This window comes from Callospermophilus lateralis, chromosome 8, assembly GCF_048772815.1.
Source record: "Callospermophilus lateralis isolate mCalLat2 chromosome 8, mCalLat2.hap1, whole genome shotgun sequence".
In the NCBI taxonomy this organism is placed as follows: domain Eukaryota; kingdom Metazoa; phylum Chordata; class Mammalia; order Rodentia; family Sciuridae; genus Callospermophilus; species Callospermophilus lateralis.
This window is the reverse complement of record NC_135312.1, coordinates 51419930-51436175: the sequence shown is the minus strand read 5'-3', so window position 1 is coordinate 51436175 and position 16246 is coordinate 51419930.

The following is a 16246-nucleotide window of genomic DNA, read 5'->3' as shown; positions in this document are numbered from 1 at the left end:
CCTGTTTTGCCAAGAAAACTATAGAAACTCAAAATATGTAGAAAAAATTTTAAAAGTTTTAACTAAGCTGCTTTCATAAATGCTTATAATGAACACTCTTTTATAGGTTTTGATATTTTCCTATCCTTAAAGTTAAGTCATCTGATTTTTGACAAAGGTACCAAAAATGCATGCTGGAAAAAAGATGGCCTTTTTGACAAATAGTGCTGGGAAAACAGGATATCCACATTTATGAGACTGAAACTAGATCCCTATTTCTAACTCTGTACTGAAGTCAACTAAAAATGGATCAAAGACTTAGGTATAAAACCAGAAATGGCGCACTCCTTAGAAAAAATCATAGGGGGGAAACTCCAACATAGAGGCACAGGCAATGACTTCCTAAATAGGACTCCTTTAGTTCAAGAAACAAAACGATGAATTGATAAATGGGATAGTATCTAATTTAAAACCTTCTTCACAGCAAAGGAAATAATTGTGAAGAGATCTTTGCCAGCTCCTCTTCTGACAAAACATTAATATTCAGAATATGGAAAGAACCAAAAAGAAAAAAAAAAAAAGTAAAACAAACTAAAACATCAAAAACCCATATAAAACTGATTAAAACAAATTTTAAAATTTTTTTTAAAATACCAATTAACCCATTTGATAAACGATTGTGTGAACTATGCAGACACTTCTCTAAAGAATTGTAAATGGCCAACAATTATATGAAAAAATATGTTTAATATCTTCAGCATTAGGGAAATGAAGTAAAAAACCACATTGAGATTCTATCTCACTACAGAATGGCAATCATGCAAGGAAACATCAAACTCTCATAGACTATGAAAATGTAAATTAATACAACCACTATGGAAGTTAGTACAGAGTTTCCTCAAAAAAACTAGAAATGGAACTACCATATGATCCAGCTATAAGCACTCCTTGGTATTTATTCAAAAGTATAAAAGTCTGTATATTTTAGAGACACATGCAAACCAATGTTTATAGCAGGACAATGCAGAATAACCACATTATGGAATCAGTTTAGGTATCCATCAACAGCTGAATGCATAAAGAAAATGCGGCATAAACACAAGAGAGTTTTATTCAGCCATAAAGAAAAAATGAAATAATGCCATTTGTAGGAAAATAAATGAAAATTGAGAGAATAATATTAAACAAAATAAGCCAGACTCAAAAATTTAAGTGTATGTTTTCTTTCGTATGTGGAAGCTAGACGGAATAAAAGAAAACAGGAATGTCATGAAAATAGAAAGGAAACCATGAAGTAGATTACATAGATAAAAAATAGGGAGAATAGGAGAGAGGGGAGGTATTTAGGAGTAAACTAATCAAATTATATGCAGGTATAACTATGCCACAATGACACAAACTATTCTGTATAATTATCATGCACCAATAAAACAAATAAAAAGGAAAATCAGATTTCAAATGGGTTTTAAAAATTTTTAACTATAACCAATAAGAAATGTGGAACATATAGTTATATCACAAAATTTAACAGGAATAATATACTATTGCTCCCAACTATCTTCATCATGGTACCTCATGATGTTGTGAGGATTTTTTGTTGAATCATAAAGTGCAAAACTCAGAAAATGTTTAATGCCTACTCAAAAATGCTAAGTATGCTATTATGAACTGATAATTAGCACAAGTGATACTGCACCAGTATTAATATTGTAAAGAAGTTTTATACAATATTTTTATTAATAGCATGGTTTTGTGTATTCACAAATACTGTATTTTTTGAAATTATATTTAACATTTTTTATGAAAAAAAATATATCATATATATATTATATATATAATATATATATAAAATATATTATAGCTTATATATTATAATAATATATGGTGGTTGATATTGAAAAAAACAAGTCAAATGAAATTGTTAACTTGATAGCTTTAAGAATTAAGAATAAATATAATTAAGAATAAATATAATTCAACTTCATTTTACTTAAAGCACATTTTACTATAGCATGTCCATAGTTGATCTACTTGGAACATTTTTGTGGTATTATGTAGCTGATAGTGGAAAATTCCAAAAGCATTCTGGAGTCAGCAAAGTAATATTTTAGTCTATACTCTCAGATATTGAAGATTCATTAACTGAAATCACATATCCATATCCATGAAAATAATGAATATGTTAACCAGATATCATAGCTTCCCTGTTAAGTTCTATTTTTATACATTTTGTTCTACTGTCAGTATCTGTGTTCCCCACTGTTATTTAAAAATGCAGTCTTGAAGATAAAGAGATTATTCCATTTGATTGCTTTCTCTTCCCATCCCCAAACCCAGGTAGTTTCCATTGTAGATATTTAGATGCCTCCTTCTAAATATTTCTAGGAGAAATTTCATAAACATGTAGAATTACCAACTTAATGATTTTAATAACAATCTTTAATCTGTATTCCAAATAAGTAACTTTTGTAAAACTTCAAACATCTATCTTTCTGTTTAGGTCTAAGTGGAGATTGCTGAATCTTGGATTTTTTTTTAATCCATGAGTATTTTACCCTACAAATGTTAATACTTAAGGAAAGAGGGTTAGAAGTTTGAATGAACAGCAGAGATACACTTGAGAAAAAAGGGAAATTTAAAAGTGAAGAGAAGAAATAAACAGAATTTGAGAATAAAAAAGAAGCTATTGGGAAGAAAAATGCTCAGACCCAGTATTGTGATGAAATATTTTATAGAAAAAAATAAATGGGCTTCAAAATAAAGGTTATTTTTTAAGAAGGAAAGTACAGCAATTATTTGTTTATCACTTTTTAAAAAAAATAGTGTTATAACAAATATTAGCTGGGGGGGCAGAGAGCACACAATTGTATCAACTTAATACTATTTTTAGTTTTTATTTTCTAATCCTCACATATAGCATACATATTTTACAAATTGATATAATAGCATGTTGTCTTCATTGCCTGTTATTCAAATGTCCCTATATATTCAACCTCTTTACAGATGCTCCCTCATTATCTTACTAAATTTTGGGCATCATTTTCTAAAACATTACTTTGTTTTAGCTCTCAAGTGATTTTTCTTTCTTCCTGGATTGAATACAAAATCAGAATTATTCCAAGTCCCAATAAAAACTTCCAAATACTTATATAATCTTCTGAAAAAATTTTTCTGTACAATGGTATAAAAATATATTTCTTTGAGGCTCATGCCTCAAGCCATACCACATATTGTCCTTCCAAATTATTTCCAATCTCTAATCACTACTGACATTTAAGGCACTAGGCATCTGGCTCAAAATAGATCTCTATACCCAACTCCAATCTTCATTGTGGTAAATTTCAACTTCCAATTGGATGGCCCACACTTACCCTTAATTCTTTGAGTTCATAAATCCAAATGAAGTTAGTTTCTATTCTGCTCTAGAAATCTAATTTTCTAATTTACTAAATTTCCTAGGTCCCCATATTCTCATCGTATGTTTATCTCCTAAAGGCCACCCTCCCCTGAATGTAAACTTGTTGGACTTCATTGCATATAGCATAAACAGCTTTGCCATAATTATCATTTTTCAATTCCCTGATCCTTAGTTTGCAGCCTACCAATCCAGCAAACTCCCAGTCCTATCAATCCCAGAACTCAGTGGCTCTTTTATGCCTGAAATTAGTGAACAGATTTTTTTAAAAAAAAATTCATTCATTCAACCATATGTATTAAAACCAGTTATAAATTTGGAAATTTATAATACCTGTTATAAATTTAAATAAGCTAATTTAAATTAGCTGTTGGTAAAATGGTAAAATGGCACCTGACAATTCTTTACATTTTCTTTTGGAAACACATGCTTCCATTCTTCTCTTACTACAACTATTGTTCCAAGAAGTCAACATTTCCCCACCATCAGTACTCAGGCCAGGCTTTCCCTCTTCTCTTTGGTTCTAATTATGTTGAGGGGGGAAAAGGGAGGAAAGAAGAGATTTTCCAAAACTCCCCTGGTCTCACTTTTACACTAATAAATGTTTGTATTTTTTTGCTCCTTCTTTTCTGTATCACCAAAGTGCTTTTTCTGAGTTAACCAGAATCTCCATTTTACTATTACCTCTTTCTCTTCTGGCTTAGATCTTGGTTCATTGTTTGCCCCTCTCTCCAGGGTTTTCATCCTTCTTTTCATCCCCCAATTCCATCTAAAAAGGCTATAAACAATAGTAAAAGCTGGAGAAGAGGTGGGGAAAAAAACACTTTTACACTGATGGTGGAGTGTAAATTAGTATGACAATATGGAGATCAGTATGGAAGTTCATAAAAAAAATGAGGAATGGAACCACTATGTGACCTAGCTATACCGTGCCTCAATATTCATTCCAAAGAATAGTCAGCAAACTGCAATGATAGGTGCATACCCATGTTTATAGCGGCAAAATTCACAATATCCCAGTAATAGAAACAAGCTAGGTGTTTCTCAATAGATGAATAGAGAAAAAAATGGCATATATACACCATGGAGTTTTATTCAAAAATGAAGAATAAAATTATATCCTTCAATGGAATAAGGATAGAAAAGAAGAACATTATGCTAAGTGAGATAAGCCAGACTCAGAAAGTCAGGTGTTATGTGTTTTCTCTACATGCAAAAGCTAGAGAGAAAAGAAAAGAAAAAAAAAACTCATGAAAATAGAAGAGAGACCAGTAGAGTAGTAGAAGAAAATTGGGGAAATAGGAAGAGAGAAAAACTGAAGACATGGGGGAAATAAACAGACAAAATTATACTATGTACACATATGAATATATCATAGTACATCCCACTATGATGTATAATAATGCCCTAATAAAATTACTAAAAAAAATTAAATGAAAATAGAAAGGCTATAAAAATTTTCAAAAATTTTCTATCATAGTAAACAAAGAAAGAAAGAAGAAATGAAGGAAAGAAGGGGAAAATGAAAGGAGGAAAGAGGAAGGAGAGTCCAGAGAAGGGAAAATAATCAGTGGTGAGGATGAGAGTGAATCTGGATGAGCAGCCACCTGATCCTTTGATTTCAGCAACCAGTGAGGCTAACAGACCCTACTCCTAATATCCCCAACTACATAGGCCCTTCCCATGTCTGATCCATACCTTAAAACTCTGTGACAGGCTCTATTTTAATTTTAAAACAGTTAAATCTGATAGACACTGGGTAACAAACATCTGTAGCTCTTCTATCTCCTACTGGTGGGGATCTAATACTGGGTAAAACGCTATAAAATATTTGTTTCCTGTTTAATTTTATGCATGTTTGTGCCAGCTGTGTATTATATATTGTGTCTGCATACGTGCTTGTGTGTATATATTGTGTACATGGTACCAAAATTGGCTTATAGATACATGGGTGCTCAAAAATGTTAAAATAAAGAATGCCTTTCAATTCACATGACTTAAATTGGTCAAAAAAATCAAGAGTAAAGATGTATTTAATGTTACCAACTCACACATTTTTCTAGGTGGTCAACCAATCAAGAGGGCATTAATTTCTATAAAATATTTATAGTGAATGTCCATTGCTCTTAGGAAATTATTTTTTTCTTTTTTTATTATTAGTTGTTCAAAACATTACAAAGCTCTTGACATATCATATTTCATACATTTGATTAAAGCAGATTATTAACTCCCATTTTTACCCCGTATACATATTGCAGATTCACATCGGTTCCACATCCACTTTTTTCCATATTGCCGTGCTAGTGTCTGTTGTATTCTGCTGCCCTTCCTATCCTCTACTATCCCCCTTCCCCTCCCCTCCCCTCCCCTCCCATCTTCTCTCTCTACCCCATCTACTGTACTTCATTTCTCTCTCTTGTTTTTTTCCCCTTTCCCCTCACATCCTCTTATATGTAATTTTGTACAACAATGAGGGTCTCCTTCCTTTACCATGCAATTTCCCTTCTCTCTCTCTTTCCCTCCCCCCTCTCTACCGTGTTTAATGGTGATCTTCTTCTCATGCTCTTCCTCCCTATTCTGTTCTTAGTTGCTCTCCTTATATCAAAGATGACATTTGGCATTTGTTTTTTAGGGATTGGCTAGCTTCACTTAGCATAATTTGCTCTAGTGCCATCCATTTCCCTGCAAATTCCATGATTTTGTCATTTTTTAGTGCAGAGTAATACTCCATTGTGTATAAATGCACATTTTTTTTATCCATTCATCTATTGAAGGGCATCTAGGTTGGTTCCACAGTCTAGCTATTGTGAATTGTGCTGCTATGAACATCTATGTAGCAGTATTCCTACAGTACGCTCTTTTAAGGTCTTCAGGGAATAGTCTGAGAAGGACAATAGCTGGGTCAAATGGTGGTTCCATTCCCAGCTTTCCCAGGAATCTCCATACTGCTTTCCAAATTGGCAGCACCAATTTGCAGTCCCACCAGCAATGTACAAGTGTACCCTTTTCCCCACATCCTCACCAGCACTTGTTATTGTTTGACTTCATAATGGCTGCCAATCTTACTGGAGTGAGATGGTATCTTAGGGTGGTTTTGATTTGCATTTCTCTGACTGCTAGAGATGGTGAGCATTTTTTCATGTACTTGTTGATTGATTGTATGTCCTCCTCTGAGAAGTGTCTGTTCAGGTCCTTGGCCCATTTGTTGATTGGGTTATTTGTTATCTTATTGTTTAATTCTTTGAGTTCTTTGTATACTCTGGATATTAGGGCTCTTTCTGAAGTGTGAGGAGTAAAAATTTGTTGCCAGGATGTAGGTTTCCTATTTATCTCTCTTGATAAAGGGGCTAAAAGCATGCAATGGAGGAAGGATAGCATCTTCAACAAATGGTGCTGGGAAAACTGGAAATCCATATGCAACAAAATGAAACTACAATACAGATAGAATATTATATTGACTCCCACTACTAATATTAACTGAAATTAAACAGAAGGGAGGACTGTAAATTATAAATATTAATATTAAAACCCATTACTCTCCTTCAAAACTGTCAAAACTGTCCTGCTACGCATAAAAAAAAAATAGAGACCAAAGGCAAGGAATTAAAAGGGCTGAGGAGAAAGCAGCCAATATTTTGACCCTCACACTAATTCATTTCAATTTGAGTTTTGTGCAGGTGTGAGAGAAGGGTCTGATTTCATTTTTTACATATAGATATCCTGTTTTCTAGGCACCATTTGTTTTAAAGCTTATCTTTTCTACAAGATGTATTTTTGGAACCTTAGTCAAATATCAGATGGCTATAAATATATAGATTTGTCTCTGTGTCTTCTATTATATTTCATTGGTATTCATGTCTCTTTTGATGCCTATACCATGCTGTTTTGTCACTATAACTCTGTAGTATAATTTCAGATCATTTATTATGATGCCTCTGCTTCACTTTTTTGCTTAGTGTTGCTTTGGCTCTTCTGAGTCTCATTCTTCCAAATTAATTTAAGACTTGTTTTTTCTAATTCTGTGAAGAATGTCATCGGTGTTCTGATGGGAATTGCACTGAATCTGTATATTGCTTTTGGTAGCATGGCCATTTTGACACTATTGCTTCTACCTATCCAAGAATATGGAATGTCTTTCCATCTTCTAAGGTCTTCTTCAGTTTCTTCAGTGTTTTACAATTTGGATTGTAGAGCTCTTTTACCTTCTTGGTTAGGTTAATTTCCAGTTATTTAATCATTTTGAGGTTATTGTGAATGAGACTATTTTCCTGGTTTCTTCCTTGGCTGAGTCACTGTTGTAATACAGGAAAGCTATTGATTTATGGTGTTGATCTCATGTCTTTGCTATGCTGTTAAACTCATTTGTAAGCTCTAGAAGTCTTCTGGTGGAGTTTTTTGGGGGTTTTCTAGATAGTATCATATCATCAGCTAAAAGAGATACTTTCATTTCTTCTTTTCCTATTTATATCCATTTGATTCCCTTTTCTTGCCTGAGTGTTCTGACTAATGTTTCAAGGACTATATTGAATAGGAGCATGAGAATGGACAGCCTTGTCTTGTTCCTAATTTTATAAGAAATGCTTTTAGTTTTTCTCCATTTAGTATGATACTGGTTTGGGGTTTGTCATAAATGGACTTTATGATGTTGAGGTGAGTGCCTTTGATCCCTGGTTTCTGCAGCATTTTTAATATGAATGGTTGTCAAATTTTTATCAAAGAGCTTTTTTGCATCTATTGAAATGATCATGTAAATTTTGACCTCAATTCTGTTTAAGTGATGAATTACACATATTGATTTGCATATGTTGAACCAAACTTGCTTCACTGGAATGAAACCCACTTTATCATAGTATATTATCTTTTTGATGTGTTTTTTGATGCATTTTGCTAATATTTTATTAAGGATTTTTGTATTGATGTTTCACAGATATTGGTCTGTATAGTTTTCTTTCATTGATGCACCTTTGTCTGGTTTTGGTATCAAAGTTATATTGGCTTCATGAAACGTATTTGGGAGTGTTTCCTCTCTTTAAATTTCATGGAATAATTTGAGAAAGATTGGTGTTATTTGTTCTATAAAGGCCGGATAGAACTCAACTGAGAATTCAAGATGGCTCCTCATCAACTTTCTGAGGCAAGTTGAGATACTGAGCATGCTTTTTTGAGCACCAGCGCACACTGAAGCCTCTGGATCACTAAGATTAAGCAGCATTTTTTATCTCAGCCTTCTCTGTACAAAACTGTGTCCCCACCACCACACTCTATAGTATATCTGCACCTGCAGTGCCTCTGGGGCAACCAGGTTGGCTCCAATGTATTCTTTGTTTATTGTACCCAAACTTCTGTATCCCTAAGCCACTTTGAATGTCCAATATTAAAATTTATGAAGATCCCTCTTTAACACACATCACTGAGAAGCTTCACACCCACTGATTTGGTCCCACACCATAGTGTAACTTGGGATGCAGCTTTCCTCTACTCCACCATCTTCCAAGTCAGACTCATTTTCTTGATGTGCAAGAATTTTATAATCATTCTCCTCCTGTTTTCTATTTTAAATTCCCATCTTGACATCTCCTCTTTTGCCATTTCTGCCTCATCCTTCATTTTAAAAAAAGCATTTAAAAACATTTGTGCTTTTTTAAGGCCTAATGCACTACAAAATCCATATTCATAAACACTTTTTCTTCCTTATGACTCTAAGCAAGTTTTTTTCTGAAATTATTTTTTACAAATTTATCGTGTCTCTGAAATATGGGAATGCCAATTTTTCATTAAAATTAGCTAGCATTATTAGATGTATAGTTAAAAGCATATAAAATAGCATTTGTTTTGGTATTATAGTAGACAATTCAGAAAAAATCCTGCAAGATCTTCTACCTAAATCCCACTACCTAAATCCCAAAGGTATATAGCTTTGATCATGTTACATTGCATAGCAAAAGAGATTTAATAAATTTGATTAAAGTTACTATTTAATTGTGTTAGAGTCGCAATAACAAAAAGGTAATAAACAACAAACATGTATTGCTCACAGTTCAAAAGTCTGGGAAGCATCATGTCAAAAGACTAACAGATTCAGTCTGTTATATAGACATATATGTGCACCTTCTCACATGGTAGAAGGGATAAGGCAGCCCTCGGGGTTGCTTTTGTAAGCATCATTTAGAACTTTTAAGCACCTTCATATCTAATTAGCTCCCAAAGTCTGCCTCCTAATACCATCACTTTGGTGGTCAACTTTTCAGCATATAAATTTGCAGCAGAGGTGGGAAACACAAATATTCAGATCATCGCAGTTACTAATAGTTTGACTTTAAGCTAATCAAAAGGGAGTTTATCCAATGGGTCTAATGTAGTATGTTATAAATAAAGCAATTTGGAATTATATGCATTTTCTAGTAGCAGAAAAAGAAATTCCAAGTGTGAAAGATGTACTATTGTTTCCTTGAAGGGGCCATGTGTTAAGGCTTATTGGTATTGGCAGCATGTAGACGCTGAGGACAGCTCTGACTCACAGTATGCAAGGAAAGAAGGCCCTTACTCCTTCTACAAGGAACTAAATTCTGCCTTTGGCTGAATGAGTTTGGAAGTGATTTTTCACCATAGTCAGGTATATACTTTGCTTTCCAATTTCTGAGAACCTAAGCAGAAAACAGACTTGAGCTGTACAAACTTACCTATACTTCTGATTTATAGAATAAAAATAAATAATTTTTAGATGGAAAGGTTATGGTAAATTGTCAAACAGTAATAGAAAAATGACAAAAATGTAGAATTTTAAATTTATTAGCCAGTTTGAATATTTTCCTCTCTATATTAATTTATTAATTGTAATTATAACCTGTCCCTGTTCTGTCAAAAACATTTTTTTCAAATGAAGGAGTAGAAAAATAAATGGGAACATTAACTGCCAGAATGATGACCAGAAAGACTCAGTAAGTACAGAATGCCTTAGTATTTGCAAGAGTACTAGGAAGTGCTTTGGAAGACATCACAACTTTAATTCTCAAATCATTCACTAATGGAAGAAATGTGTTCAAAAACCCTAAAATAAGCAAACTAAAGTTAGAAGCTCCCTTGAAGGAAAAGTGTGGGTAAAGCATTGTCCAAGTTGTGTGATGTTTAGGGTAATTAGAGGAAAGAACATTCTAGAGAAATTACCTTAGAGACTTTCAGTCTATGGAACCAGTACAGAAAGATTCTAATTAAATATATGAGTTGACACTAACAGTGAAGTGGATTTTGAATTGCAGACTGTAACATAAAGAAAAGACGTTTTTCACATGCAAGACAAAAACTCAAAGGGACAAAAAGATTGGATGGAGAGAACTTGACTAATTCATAGAAAGTAGACAATAAATAATGTGACTGAAAAGTTGAGCATGCAGAGATGATTAGATGAAGACCTTAAGATGACCGTTGGTTCAATATATGTATTACTTTTTCCACCTTAAGAAGAATCCACCTTTAGAATAGATACAAATAAACCACTGGGCCAGATATAATGAGCACAGTGCTATTTATTGCACTAGTCAAGGGCATTAAAGATTCATGAAAGCTGATTTTATTTCAGACTTGCCTCCTATAGAGATGGATGGCTGGGCCAGAGATCAGACTTGCACTGACTCAGAAGGAAGACTGCTACCTTTTGAAAAGCAAATACAAAACTCCTCAAAGCATCAAAGGGTGTGGCTTAGGGTTTAGACTTGAAATTGTTTCTCACTTAATTTTAATTAGCCAGAACCAGGAAATTCTTAACTTCCTGTAACAAAGATTTATCAAGTGAGTCTTCACCTCAAACCATACTATTGGTTAATATTTACCCTTCCCAACTTGTAAAACTAGTTTTTTTTTTTAAATCCTTAAGTGTTCTTAACTTCAGTCAGCTTACAAGTATGAAAGAGTACCTGGGATACTACTCATTTGACGAGAAATCACAAAGCAGCACAGTGGTGGTGGAGGAGTTTACATTCTCAACAGTGTGTGATGTATCAGTAAGTTTAATTTTATTTCATGTTTGAAAGATTTTTTTAATATTTGTGGTTGCCAATGAAAATTGGAAATTATTTTGAGTTGGCAATCTAATCATTTTTGCTCTTTTATTAGAGAAAATGCCATAGTAATAATACTCTATCAGGAAGCTATGCTAATGATTTTTACATTTAAGTTTTCAAAACTTAATATTGGATCAGTTTAAAATTTAATTTACTGTTGAATTTTTAATTGAAAAGTTTAATGTGACAATGAGATAATCAGAGAGGGAGGGAGAGAGAGAGAGAGAGAGAGAGAGAGAGAGAGAGAGAGAGAGAGGAAAAACAGAGCCAGGCATGTATTTGTAAGTTTATAGCAGTGAAATGGCACAAGGAAGGAAGTGTTTCTCAAGTTTACTCAAGAGTTTAGAACATGTAATACTATTTGTGATCTTCCTAAATTGTGCATTAAATTGGTTCATGAAAAAGAAAGGAAATATCCAGATGTATAGGAAATATTGTATTTAATCCCATTCTGAAACTGATAAATATAACTGAAACTCAGAAAATAGAATTTTAATTTAAAGATATACTTTGCTATTTAAAATTTAAAAATTAAGAAATAATATAAGAATAATTTTATACAACCATATAAAAAGTGAGAAGCAAATATAATTGCAAGATTTTTGTAAATTAATAGATTTTGAAATCTATAAAAATATACCTTAAACATATTTTAGCCCTCATTTTCCTTTATGATCCATTCTGCATTTTTTAAAAATATTTTTTGACATTATTGAATATTAGTTCTTCACCTACAAATATGAAATAAATTAGTAAAACCTACTCAGGATAATGAGGGAATTTCAGATTTTTTAAAATGGTTTATAAGCAGAGTTATTGCACTTTTTCTTCATCATTAATAAATGGATATTTATATATAAAATTCAATTAAACAAGTGGATTTTCAGATCACAATCTTCTTAAGAGTTAATTTTATTCTTCCCAATGATTTAAGATGTTCTCCTTTTGTGAAATTGACCAAAGTATCTTACATGCATGCATGAATATACCACAATGAATCTTACTTTTATGTATAATTATAATGCAGCAATTAAAAAATAAAATAAATAGATAATACAAAATGTTTCCCTTTCTACCTGCTCTTCCTTTTCCACCACAAATTAAGGTTTATTTCGTTAAAAGACAAAACATCTTTCTATTTTTACTTAAAAGGATCTCTAATCCATAGGGGAGAAAATGATGATGCCATACCAATAAAAATAATTTAATTAATCCATTTTCTCTTTCACAGTTGTGCATTGACTCAAGTACTGTTATGTTCCAGGAACCATTCTTGTCCTGAGGGACATGCAATAATTATGTTTCTATTAGGACTTTTCTAAATATTAATTTTGTATTACAACTAGATAAAGCTAAAATAAATCCATAAGAAAGGTAAACAGACAAGTGTTCGTGACATAAAAGGAAGGAAACTGGGGAAATGGAGTGAAATAAAATTCTGGGAAAGCAGAAGACCTATGTCTAGTTAATAGGCCTGGCAATCATTTAGGCTTGTATATTTCTGTTACCTTCTATTTCAAAATTTTCAAAACTGTCCTCTCCAGGGCCAAAATTCTTGAAAATCCCACAGTCTTACTTTCTAGTTATATAATTAGTATGCCCACATAAAATATTTTTGCAGTGTCAGATTTGTTTTCTTTTTTGTGGTTCAGAGGGAAGTGAAGGGTGAAGTTGTGAGGATGGGTGCAGAGGTGTTGAAAAGCCATTTCTCCTCTTCCCATTAATAATCAGTGCTTCAGAGGGTTTTCTCCATTTGGAACACACAAACAGATCTTTATTAGTTTTTGTCACCTGAGAGTAATGTGAAGAATATATTATCTTATTTTTTTGTTGTACATGCCAGTATTGAGTACAATGCTTGGCACACATTTTAGGGAATTACTTAGTTGTTCTTCAAATTTATTTAGACTAATTTCCATTGAACAATCCATCTCCTGGTTGTTTAGGTCTCATCCATTTCACACAAATAGATTTTATACCATTTTTATAGGCTACATTTTATGTAGAAATATTTTATTCATTTTCTAGAAAACCATTTTTTTATTTGTAGTGATGTCAATAAGCATAAATACATTGATAGCATCTAATTCTTATTTGCTTTCCTAAAAATGAGTAACTATAATATAGACTCTTAAGATGATTTCATTTCTACAATAAAGGTTGGAGTAATTTTACATTTCTCTTTTCCTCATATAGAAATATTAGAGTCTCTTTTCATATAGTAACACCCGAGAGTGAATTTTAATTTATTTTCCATATAGATTATTAAAAATCAAGATTGTTGATTTAACAACAGGCATAAAAAGATTTTTTCAAGTGAAAAAGGTATAAACGTAGAACAAAGGATCTAATAATTTAAATCTAGAGACCAAATTTGCCATGTGAGAAACTCCCCTTGTCTTTTATGATGGGGCCTTGGGTCATAGGAGTTCAGTAGTGTCAGTGTAGCACTAGATGAAAAATGAGAAGATGGACCCAAACCAAACAAGAGTAATTAATATTGCTGAAGTAGCATAATTTCAAGTTTAAAAATGCAACTGTAACTATATCAGAACATATATGTATGTATGTGTATATATATATGTATATATATATATGAATGTACATATGTATATTCACATATATTTTTAAATAAGACACAAACATATCTGTGTTAATTTGTGATTAGGTATTTTTACAGGACAGTGTCATGAAAATACTTTAATGTATTCATTTCTTAAAATTTTTCAATAAAATTGAAGTCAGTATTACACTTATTCATATATTATAATCATTATTATCTTAGTAATAAATATCCCCCGGATAATGTTTGCCTAGTCAAAATTGGCTCCTAAAGACAAATTCTTTTCTGCATAAACACTTTCACAATTCCTGAAATGCCATTCCATGATTAACAAACTACTCTACATGATAAATTTCTTTGTTTCATTGACTACTCCCTATAATAATCCCCTGAACAACTGAAATATAGTTCTTTCCTCAGGACATATTTTTTTTTTTTTTTTGATACCAGGGATTGAACTCAGGGACACTCAACCACTAAGCCACATTCCCATCCCTATTTTGTATTTTATTTAGAGACAGGTCTCACTGAGTTGCTTAGTGCCTCCCTGTTTCTGAAGCTGGCTTTGAACTTTCCATCCTCATGCCTCTTCATTCCCAAGCTGCTGGGAGTACTGGTGTGCACCACTGTGCCTGGATCAGGATATAATTCTTTATGGCCTTCTCACATAAGTGTTTTTCATTCTCCCAAGAATTCAAGATAACTTCTTGGTTGAGTATTCGATCTTTGCTATCCTTGTCATTGACCATTACTCTCTACAGCCTTGTAAAATTATCTATTTTGAGGTTCATATAATTTTACTGTCCTTGCTCAATGTTAACCTGATAGCCCCCCAGTTATGCCCCCTATTTATTGAAGACTTTTGCACTTCCTTCCCAAACTCCTTTTCCACTCCAATTCCTACATTTGCCCTAGGTAGCATCAGTGCCTGTGGTAGGTACACAACAACCTAGTCATTTATTTCCTTGATGTTCTCATCTGTATAATCTATTCAAACACTACTCTCATATCCCCACCCTGTAGTTGTCATGTCTGGAAATGATTCTATCTGAATCATAACTTTGGATTTCTATCACAGTTCCAAACTTCCTTCTTACAGTCTTGCTTCTAATGGTCCAGAGTTTTAAAAAACTCACTTATTCTTCTAATTTTTAAATTCGTTATATGTATCAGCTGCCACTCTCAATACACACACACACATACACACATACACACACACATTTGTACACATATCCGCACACATCTTTGTTTCTCTTGTGATTCTTAGTTTCCTTATTTAAACAAATTCTTTATTGGTATCATGAACTCCAATAAGTTCTCATGCCAATTTCTCTTTCATCATTCACGCTATTCCAACTTCTCTATCTTCGTAAAATTTCCAGTTCCCATCACCTGCTGTCTCATCTTCTACTACTTGAAAGAAATAAAGTTGTTGATCAACTAGATAAAAATGCCTTCAACTTCCTCACATCAAACCAACAAACCTATATGCTCACATTTTTACTCATATTTTCAAGAGGACTTACAGTTGTACAAGTTTCCCCAATTTATTAGATTGGGTCAGATGAAAATGTCAATATATGACTACTTTTTTTTTTCTTGATAGAGAGAATTGAGCCCACGGGTGCTTAACCACTAAGCTACATCCCCAGCCTTTTTTATTGTAATTTTTTTTTTTTTTTTGAGACAAGGTCTTGCTAAGTTGCCAGGCTGGCCTTGAATGTATAATCCTCCTGTCTCAGCTTCCCAAGTTGCTGGAATTACAGGTCTGTGTCACTGCACCCAGTTTATATATGACCACTTTCAAAGTACATAGAAGATAAATTTCATATCAGTGAAACTAATAGTTTATAATTCATGAACATTAAAAATGCTCTGCACCCAATGCCCCTCCTAACTTCAGAATATCGGCTGGTTAGTTTTTGTCATTTAAAGTATATTTTAAACTCTCCAAACCAGAAGAAAATAAATTTCTCTATCAACCTCACATTTATAGATGACTTGTCTCCCTCTTCCCATCCACAGTAAAACTCTAAAAGTTGTTGGTACCCACTGTCCCAAGTCATTTTTAAAATTTTTTCCTGACTATATTTTTACCATATTTTTTCATTTGGATTCCTATTCAGAATTTTGAGAACAAACCCAACAGAATAGCTTCTTGTGTTCTGTTTGCAAGTGAACTAATTTTCTTCCCTAAAAGGTTTTAGCTTCTTCAAAAGGAATAAATATTTC